A 10912-nucleotide genomic window follows, 5' to 3' on the forward strand; every position below is an offset into this window, starting at 1 on the left:
CTGATACTGGGGAGGAGCAAGGCCTGTCTTTGCTACGGGCGACAAAAGCGAAATCGGTCTGTACGATTCACTTTTGCTGGCATCCTTGCCTGGCTTCCGTAGTGGGACCACCCTGCCCATTTTCCAGACTTCGGGAACAACGAGGGTGGCTAGCGACAAGTTGAAGACTTTGGTGAGATACTCGACTCGCTGCTCATCCAGCTGCTTTAACATTACCATGGAGATTCCATCAGGGCCCAACGCTTTGGATGATTTAGCGTTCCTGATGGCATTGGCAACATCGTCCATTGTAAATTGTGGTGGTTCATCCTCGGCAGGAAGAGATCTGATGCGACGTAATACTCTTCTCTTCGCCCTGTCACTCTCGGGATGCTCGACAAACTGTCGATTGAAATTACTTGCGCACCTCTTCGGGTCAGTCAACGTAACGTCGCCAAACGTGACTGAGGTCCTATCTTCCCTTCTTCCAGGGTTCGAGAGTGACTTAACCGTTGCCCACAATTCACCTATACCGGCTCCAATGTTGCAGCTCTTCAGATGATTTAACCATTTGTTCCGCTTATGCTCGCCGACCAGCCTGTTAACTTCCAGTGTCAGCTCCCTGACTCTGGGGTCATTGGGGTTGATACGACGAAGCTCATCACGCTCATTTGCTAATCCCGTCGCCTCTGCTGGGTATTCGACCAGCAGGGATATGCCGAGCGGCTGCAGCAGTGATGATGTCCCGGAACGTCCTTTCCGCTACCCGAACATCAGAAGGATTAGGCAATTCTCTGAAGCGGTGATTGGTGAACTCTCTGAAACTCGGCCAATCACCTTTTTTATGATTGACGAACGTGCGGCGTTCAGAGGTGATGAAGTCGGGTGGTCTGCTAATGGAGACGATTATGGGGAGATGGTCTGATCCAAGGGAAATGACGGGTTGCCAGGTAACGTCATTTGTCAGACCAGGTGACACGATGGTTATGGCAGGCGAACTGTGACACTCTCCTCTAATTCTGGTAGGGGCGTCCTCATTGACCGTGCAAAACGTAGAGCTATCAATCTGCTCAGCCAGCGCTGTACCTCTCTGGTCGTTTCCGAGGGCCGAATGCCACATCTCATGATGCGCATTAAAATCCCCCAGGACCAGACGATTATGACCTTGCAAGAGCGGGCTAATGTCAGGCCTATAATCAGGGATACAGCTATTTCTCGGCGGGATGTATACATTCAGCAACTCTATCTCGGCAGCTCCACACCTGACTGCTACCCCCATACATTCCATGTACGGGTCATTAGAGACAGGCTCAAGCGAGATAGGTCTGTATTGGACAGACTGGTGCAATAGGAAAGCCAATCCCCCACCTCCACTTCTGGTGCGATCTTTCCTCAGAACATTGTAACCATCACAATGCTCTAAGCTGTGGTTGTTGTTCAGCTTGGTTTCCTGCACCGCCGCGACCTTGATGTTCTTCCGACTCATAAAATCTACTATCTCCTCGATCTTACCTCGGAGTCCATTGCAATTCAATTGCAAAAAGGCTGCATTTTCGGGGATTGGGACAACAACGGCTGGTGTTAAAGGCTGCGTGTGCGGTTGTTGTCGAGGGGACTGCGGGGGAGTTTCGTAATCCGACGACGAGGGAGTCTCGTAATCCGACGACGACTCACTGGGGACTGTGTTCACACAGCATGCAGCAACATAGTCCCTGTCGTAGTCCCTCACGTGGACGAGTCCAGAGCAACCCCTTAGATGCACCCACTCCTGACATCTATTGCATCTCACCGAAGGTTGGATGTGGGTGAAGATGCGGATGTGACAAACTGAGCACAGATATATTGGTCCTGGGTATACCTCCGTCCCGGCTCGGACCAATAGAATTCGGAGCAGGCATTCCGGGATATGCTGCTCCCAATACAGAAAAACGAAACAAATACGAACATGTACACACTGAGGTGGCAGCCGCTGGCCGGAACATTGGTTTTGTGTTGTTCCGGGTCAATCCGGTACGAAAGAACCCGCTGCCGTGGGATATTTTTGTCTGCAAGTTCATATGTCCAAAGAAGTTCATAAAATTCTGAAAACTCTATAAATGCACATTTGATTTGATGTGGAAAATATTTTGGTTGTGTAGCCGGTATTCGATCTGTCATGGATAAAAGTCTTAATTCGCACACAGGCTGAGGGCATATCTTTGTCGGCAAAGTCGATTGATATTTCTTTACTTGTTTTCCACAAAATAAAAGTCACGAGTTTGCTTCCAACCGCTTACAAGTCATGACAAATTGAAAACGCTTTTAAGATCAAGTGATTATTCCGTCTGTGCAGAGTCTTTGTTGATATATGTATTTACTTCTTGTTATATATCAAAACTTTGTAACTTTTGAAGCAAAAAATGTATTTTTTACAAATAAAAAGCGTTAAGCCGTTCCGAAATTGTTAAACCTTTTACCACGAAATATTTTGAAATAGTTATTTTTTCTGTTACGAAAGTACCAATATCCACAATTTTACGTGGGAAAATTTTTTGATCACTGGGAACCATAAATATCTAATTTTAGCTAATTCGGACAGCAAAAAACATGAAAATACCGGAAATCGGGCGGTATCGTTGTATGGGGCTATTCCAAAACCCGGATCTACATAATTTTTGTAATTACTGGGAACCCCAAATTCCAAATTATAGATAATTTGGCCAGAAAATGTAGCTAAATCCATAAAGTCGTACAATTGCGAACTTGAATAACTCTTTTTCTGTAACATTATATCAAAAGTAGAGAATGATGTCTGAACAAAAATCATGGAGTTTTGTATGTTGTAGAATTTTGTCAGGACATAGCAAAAAGTTTCTGAAAGTTGGGCCCTGACATTGTTTTCTGAGATTATTTCTATGTTTTTGGCGAGTTTCGTAGTCTCAAACAGTACTGCGAGTAGGATTCGGAGTCTATGAACCGTCTGTATCTCCCAATTCCTAGCCAAAACACTTTCCTATTATCTTAATGTAAATTTCTGATTTTTTAATTGGCTTGCAAGGACTCTGTCATTGCCTTGGTGTTTTGATGACGTAAAAGAGCACTATTTTCATATTTTATCGACACAATAGCTGAATTGGAAATATTCGATACAAGCCCAATCTGCATTCGCAAATTCGAATTATTCATATTTTTGAAGGTACCAAATTCAAAGAAGTCGTTTAGGTTGTACAGAGTCTATTCAGATAAATATTATAAAAGTAGTTTATAGAGTGAAAAATACTGAGTTAATAAAATACCATGTCGGATTACTCTATACCAAATAATGTGAAGATTGAAGATTTGTTCAATAAAAAACTTTTTGAAATAAGGGAATGAAGTTAGAGTGTGATAACTGGAAATGGACTTTAAAGAAGAAAAACCGAACTTATTATAACCTCTATGACATTAAACCCTTTTGTAACTCTATTCGACGTATTCGTTATATCGGGATTGCATTGAGTTTCTACAAACCGAAAGGAATCCCAAAATCCATATTATAGTCGACGTTCTTAAAACATAGCTTAAGATCTTCGAAATCCTCAAAATCTTGCTATAGCGAAAACAATGACAATTCTCTGCGGGAATTAGAACATAAAATGCCTATTAAGAGTGAATCTGGTTAAAAAGTTTTTGGATATATGTACCAAGCCGGGAACATATGCATATGGTTAAATATTTCAAAATACCGAAAACCGGGCGAAACTTTTTTTATGGGGAGTTTCAAAATGTTATCTTAAATATTGTGAATTTGCCTCTACTCAATTTATATAATATGTATCAATAATTCATATAAAATCAATTAACTACACCTTAAAGTAGCTTTAAATAACGCTACACAGCATTTTATATTTTCATGATTTTGGTCAAGTTTAAATTAAGTACCATTTAGTACTTTTTGTACCCATAATTAAAACCATGGTACCATGAGTAAAACTTTTCAAAACTACCTCAATCCTGCACACCAACAACAATTTCAATTTCACGTTTCCACTTTTCGTACCCATAAGTACGAATTTCCAAAACTACCAAAATCCTATACTCCAACAACCATTCTTATTCCAAATTACACGATTCCAGCTCTATCCGTTCACCCAAATACTAATTGTACCAAATTTAGTAAAATTTAGTACTTTTTATACCCATAAGTAAGAATTTTCAAAACTACTTTCATTCTACACTCCAACGGCATCATTAGTTCAAAAATTAAGTATTCTATCCGTTCGCCCAAATACTAATTGTATCAAATTTAGTACCATTTAGTACTTTTCCATTTAGGCTTTATCTGTTCAAAAAATATGAATTTGTACAAAATTTATTACATTTTAGTACTTTTCGTACACTTATATTTCGAGTATCCAAAAACACTTTGGTACATCTGTCCTACACTCTATCAATGATCCTCATTCCAAATTTCAGAACTCTAGCTTTACCGGTTCGCCAAATACAAATGGAACCATATTTACATGAATTTTTAGCAAAACAAACTTATAATACCCTGCCCACATTGTGGAGTAGAGTATAAAAATTTTAAAAAAAATTTCAAAATCTGCAGTATAGGCACGGTGAAAGTTGCTTACACCTGGGAAGTTTTTGCGGATTCTGAAACTACAATGTTCATAGATGAGAAAAATCAAAAAACGAAAAAAATCGCCGGAGGGATTTTCAAATAAATCGCGGTCAAAGTTCAAAATTGTAGGGCTTTTTTATGTTTTCACGATTTTGCTCGGAAACCGCAAGTTATATCGAAATGGGAGTGGAGCAAATGTTGTAGCAGTGAAAATTCTCTACAGGATAGACCTTTATGTTGTTTTCGTAGGTCTTACCATTTTTGAGATATAGAAGTTCAAATTGGGACAAAGCACTGACTCTATCGTCTCCTTACAGGACAATGTCATGAAGGGTGCACCTTAACTAACTTTGCGTGAAAACCGATTACACCTGGGAAGTTTTTTGCGGATTCTGAGACAGCAATGTTCATAGATGAAAAAAATCAAAAAGCAAGAAATAATCGCTGGAGGGATTTCGGAATAAATCGCGGCCAAAGTTCACATTTTTAGGTTTATTTTCGGTTTTCAGAATTTTTCTTGGAAACGCAAGTCCTTTCTAAATAGGACTAACGAAAATGTTGTAGATGATTTTCACTGCTACAACATTTTCTTCAGTCCCATTGCGAAAGGGCTTACCGCTCCCAAGCAAAATCCTGAAAACCTAAAATAAACCTAACAAGTAAAAAGTCGTTAAGTTCGGCCGGGCCGAACTTTTTATACCCTCCACCATAAAATAGTCTTAATTAAAATGGAATAATTAGGGTCCTTTTACAATTTTAGGTGGGACAACTTTTCGATAATGGTTAGACTTCTACTGCCTCCCGCTATTGCTTAAATTACACTGTGAACACGAATGTTGGGACAGAGATAATTCCTTTTGGAGATGAAAGCCCTTGGTGTGTGTATATTAAAAACCCCGAAGGACAGATGCGCCGTGATTCGAACTTCCGCGTTATGGCGTGATGAAGTTTTTGCAAGAGACCCTGTAAGCTATCATGAATTAGCATTATATCTTTGTTGTTTTTGTAGAGCAATTAAGCAACAGTAAACAAAGATATAACGCTAATTCCTGATGGCCCACAGGGTCTCTAACAAAAATTTCATCACGCAATAAGGCGGAAGTTCGACTCACGGCGGATCTGTCCTTCGGGGTTCATAATATACTCACCAAGGCCTTTCTTCCCCAAGAGGAATTTTCCGTGCACCAGGCTTTCACCTCCATTTTGTTGCACAGTGTTATCTGATCTAATCTAAAAAAATGTGTTCAGCTAGGTGAAAGGTACCACCTACGGGGCTATATCAAAGAGTCAACCTATCATTAAATTTGTTGGCGGAAAAGTTTTATAGCTGCAGGGAACATCAAGAGTCAAATTGAGGGTAGTTTCATCAAAACAATGTAGACCCTCAAAAATGGACCCATGTTGACGAATTTTAGTGAAGAAACTTCGTGACCACTGAAAACTCCCGAAAAACGGGAGGTACAGTTATATGGGGGGATATACCAAAACATGGACCTATATTGACGATTATTTTTGAATAGACAAAATTGTAGCTAAAATTCTCAAAATACCGAAAATCGGGAGGTACCGTTATATGGGGGCTATACCAAAACATGGACCTATGTTGACGATGTTTGGTGGAGATATTTCATGACCACTGAGAACCTCAAATGCCAAATTTATTTGAAAATCCCTTCGACGATTTTTTTAGTTTTCTGATTTTTCTCATCTATGAACATTATAGTTTCAGAATCCACAAAAACTTCCCAGGTGTAAGCACCTTTCATTTAAAATTAGTTAAGGCGCACCGTGTAGGTTGAATCGTTTGCTACACACCAATCAAACACATAGTGATAGCCACCAGTTGTCCGCTAAAGATTCCTCAATTCATTTCTGTATACATTTAAATGTACATGGGTATATATGATGAATGGAATATTGCTCGAAGAATCTGATAAATTTGTTTATGGCCTTTTTTGTTCGAAAAGTTGATTATGACAACTTGCCAGTTACTGGCATCTCGGCAGTCGTGGCCGTGTTGCATTTACCACTTCGAGTAACACCTTCATTTCCATGGATCCGCAGTTTAATTTTACGTAAACGTTGGCTGAGTTGTTTCTTAGTCACTGGCCTCCGTTTTTACTTTTCCTTCCTAGGCATTGAGATTTAATCTCTTAGTATATCTCCTTCTTTACTGCGTATAAATATTAGCCTTCAAAACTGTTTGAGTGTTCTTTAAACAAATTTTGATTCTCTTTGTAATCTTCTGCCTTGATGTTCGCATGTTCGACATATTTCTTTGTTAGCCAACCGTTTACTTGCTAATTCGACCCACGGGCAAAGCGAGGAATGCTTTTTGGTCGTTCTAGGGGTGGGGGGTCAAATGCTTGTTTTTTCGAAGTATTCATAATTTTTTACATACAAATGAACTGTTTTGTAGGATTCAGGGGGGGGGGCAGCTGCGCCCTCCATAATCAATCGAAGGGAATTTGTGGATGTGCATTTCTTCCTCTCAAGGGACCCAAGCGATTTCCACAGATTGTAATTAAAAGTCGTCATAATTAATAAAAAAATAAATAAAACAAGTAAAAAAGTATCAGTCGGCTTTGCCGACAGAGATATACCCTCAGCATATTTCAATTTAAACTTTCATCTACGGACAGGTCGAATGTATTTAAGATCTATTCAGAATTTTGTGGTCCTTTTTGGACATTAAAAATTGTTGAAATAAATTTGGATTAGTTCAAAAGTGTTGCGGAGGAGGTACTTAAATAAATGGACCGACTTGGTCTATTATGGAAGTGGATCTTATTTTGGGAGTCATATATTTTCGATAGATATCGAGCCCACTAGACATTTCAGTGTGACATCGTATAACTTTTGGACCAGTATGCCAGGAAGCATGGACTTATGCACGGAAAACATAATATCGCTTTAGACGGGACCACAACGAACAACATCGGTATACATTTCCAAATGATCTTCGAACAGACCTTAAACGGCACTTAGACACAAATATTTAACTTTTGTGGGGGAGGTACCCTATGGAGAGGACCGATATGGGCGAATTTAGAAGTTAAACTAAATTTGGAAAAAATGTTAAGAGATCCAAAGTTTGAACCAAATTGGTTTGCCCGTTCAAAAGATATCGTGCATACCATTTAAGTGGCATTTTTTAAATATTGGGGAGAAGTACCGGAAGTTGTGGACAGGTATTGCCCATCTTCGAACTGAAACTAAGTTTGGAAAAAAATTTGACGAAGGCTAAATTTTGGACCAAATCGGTTGATCAGTTCGAAAAATCAAAATGATTCGAGAGCAGGTCTTAAAGTGAACTTATCCGAAATTTTGTGTGCGTGGACAAATATAGTCCATATTCGAACCTGATCTATATCTGGTAGATATATTAGGATGTGTAAAGTATGGACCAAATCAGTCACTTCCATCAAGATTTATCGTGCGCACAATTTTCTCGAACATTTTTGAACTTTTGTGGGGGAGTTACCTGAAGGAGTGGACCGATGTGGCTTATATTCGAACGTAAACTTAGTTTGGACAAAATATTAGGAAGGACACATTTTGGACCGAATCGTTTGATCCGTTCGAGAGTTATCGTGCGCACCAGCCAGTCAGACAGACAGACGGACGGACATTGCTAAATCGACTCCAAATTGTCTGAAACACATTTCGTCCAAACATACTTGGGGTCTAAAACCATTATTTCGATGAGACACATTTTGCCCGTATGAAGGTGTATATACCCTCGTTAGCATAAATGCTGAGGGCATAAAAATTAAGCTACTCTGTTTTATTTATAAATGTAGGTACTAAAAGCTAGAAAATAATTTTTTGCTTAGCATCAAGTAGTACATTCTTTACGATGGAATCTCTCAAAAAAGCTTGCAATTTAATTTTGTCACCATTTTCAATTTATATTCAATTCAAAGATTCCATCATGAAGAAGAATGTTGAAATTGATACTTAGCGAAAAATTATTTTCTAGCTTTTAGAGCATTTATAAATAAAACAATGTAGATTAATTATTTTTTATTTTTAACTTTTTAATAAATACAGTTTTTTTATGGGGAACCACATAACCATATTACAGCCAATTTAGGCCGAAAATGTAGAGAAAAACTTAAAAATGTCCGAAATCGGGTGGCACCGTTATGTGGGTGCTATACAACCTAGGGGCTATCTGAAAAAATGGAGGCTATAGGAAAAAATGGGCCCATATTAGTTTTGGTTTCATATTCATGTATTGTATTGTCATTTGTACTAAGCAGACAGGAAGCAAAGAAAGTTAAATAGAACACGGTAAATATAGCAATCAGGCCAAAATCTTTCGAAATCTGGAAAATGTTACAAGTCGAGGAATTGTTTTCCTATGTATGGATATCCTACACAGGTACGTTTTTTTGTTTGCTATCTATCTCTGTCGGTAACGCCAACTGACACGTTCTACTTAGTTTTTTTCTTGGTCATCGCATCGTGACCTTTTTTAGTGGGAGTAAAATTTCTCAAGGAACGACTAAGAAATTACCAAGTTGCGAGTATAGGATTTTTTGGAACTTTGTAGACCCATGTTTCATAATGCGTGGCTTCCCCGATAAAATGTATACAGTTGCTATTAGGGCTTTATACAAATCCAGGCTTTTCGGGTATTTCAACTTAAGCCACTATGAATTTTTTGCGCCGAGTTACTGAAATAACTTAACTGAAAAGATAATTTAGAAGAACTATTTTTAAATGATTAGTTTTTAATTAGAGAAATCCTGAAACTAATGTGAGTCTTTAACATGATTTCTTTAATGCAAGATGCAAATGCAGGACGTTGGACACCACAGTTGGTTAAAAAGAAAATCGTGGTTGCTTGAACAGCTCAAGAACAGCTTTTGTTTTTTTCTTTTATTGGAAGAAAATCCATACTCTCATTCACCACGGAGCATGACATTGCTGCGCAAGTACCACGTTCAACACAATCAATCTCCTCTCTGTGAAGAGTGAGAAAATAATCTTTCTTTAAATACAGACAAAAAGGCATTTGGCAATATAGAACTGCGAAATAAAGTATGGAATGCAATTTCTTTTTAGGAGAAACTGATAACATATCGAAGATTGCGAATGATTCATATTTCTAGGGCCACAAAACTAAAGCTAAGCTTGGAGATAAATTAAAATGTCATACTTATAGAAATAATACACACAAAAATTATGTCCTTATGTTGAAATTCCAAGGATTATTTACATAAACCGCTTATTTGAATGAAAGAATCTAATTAGAAAAAATGAACAGGTTGGGGTGGGTGGTTGTGGGTTCGTTGCTCGTAGCGACGAAATAGTCAATTAATTCACTACTTTTGCCACAAAGAAAACATCTAATGATATTGTTTTGCAGTTGGAAACTATAACATGTAATTATTTTAATGAATTTATCAGTAATTCTTCACTTTACAATTATAATTTTTTCACTTCACTTCAAATCGATTGACTACTGAAAATACACAACAGCGCACAACAACAAAAACACAATGTCAAACCGAATGTAAACATTAAGGGTGGTTCAGTGTGCACAAGCAATTGTTCGACACAATAGAGAAATAGATGAAGTTATATCTTATGGTATGACGTAAGTTGTGTGTCAATTACTTGCATTGCTATCATGGTACAATAATACAGGTAGCATTATCATGCCAGCTGATGGTAACATAATGTGTCAACTGCATTGAATTGATGTCAATTTTTGACATCTTATGTTGCCAACAATTGCCGATGCGGCTACCTGTGTATTTGTACCATGATTGCTATTCACATCAGTAGGCCCAAGGCATATTCATATAAGGTAAATGCATGAATTACAACAACTAACAAATTTACAAAAACAACATTGTTGTTCATGGTAGAACAAATATAAGGTAAAGTTAATACTACAACAAATACAACTCGAACAACAACCACAAAGGAATTTGTTTTTGTTTGTAACGTTACTGCCAGTTGTATTTGTAAACAAAACAAGGAAATGTCTATAAATTATTGGAATTTAAAAAACTAATAATTTTTCACATTTGGTTGAATATTTTGGAAAACATGAATGAAAATTCGTTACATTTTCAATTTTTATGTTTCCACATTATTCCACTAAATGCATAAATTCTCGCAGAAAGTAGAATTCTTGCAGAAAAGTTTGGGGTCGCTGGAAATTCATAGAAAAAGGAGAAGCTGTTTCAATATTTTATTTTAGAAATCAAAGAAGCACATGTTTATTGGGGCTTTATTTTTTTAAATTTTACTGCGCAGCTTGTCGTTCGAACTTGGAGGAGGTTACATATCATTGATATGAAGAAGTCTTTGTGGGAAATGTTTTTTTCG

General features: G+C 37.9%; 1 protein-coding gene across 19 annotated transcripts in view; it reads right to left on the reverse strand.

Annotated features, from left to right (window-relative positions):
* Positions 1-10110, reverse strand: part of Sap47 (Synapse-associated protein 47kD) — a 252255-nt gene extending 242145 nt beyond the window's left edge. For 15 of the 19 annotated variants that reach the window (XR_012411625.1, XM_073975523.1, XM_073975514.1 and 12 more), the window contains exon 1: positions 9999-10110. The gene's annotated coding sequence lies outside the window, so the exon portion shown is untranslated. The remainder of the gene's footprint in view (positions 1-9998) is intronic. The other 4 variants (XR_012411626.1, XM_073975450.1, XM_073975455.1 and 1 more) reach the window with 4 other exon arrangements.
* Positions 10111-10912: the final 802 nt, after the last annotated feature.

This window comes from Musca autumnalis, unplaced genomic scaffold (assembly GCF_047663935.1).
Source record: "Musca autumnalis isolate F117 unplaced genomic scaffold, ASM4766393v1 scaffold_1, whole genome shotgun sequence".
NCBI lineage: Eukaryota > Metazoa > Arthropoda > Insecta > Diptera > Muscidae > Musca > Musca autumnalis.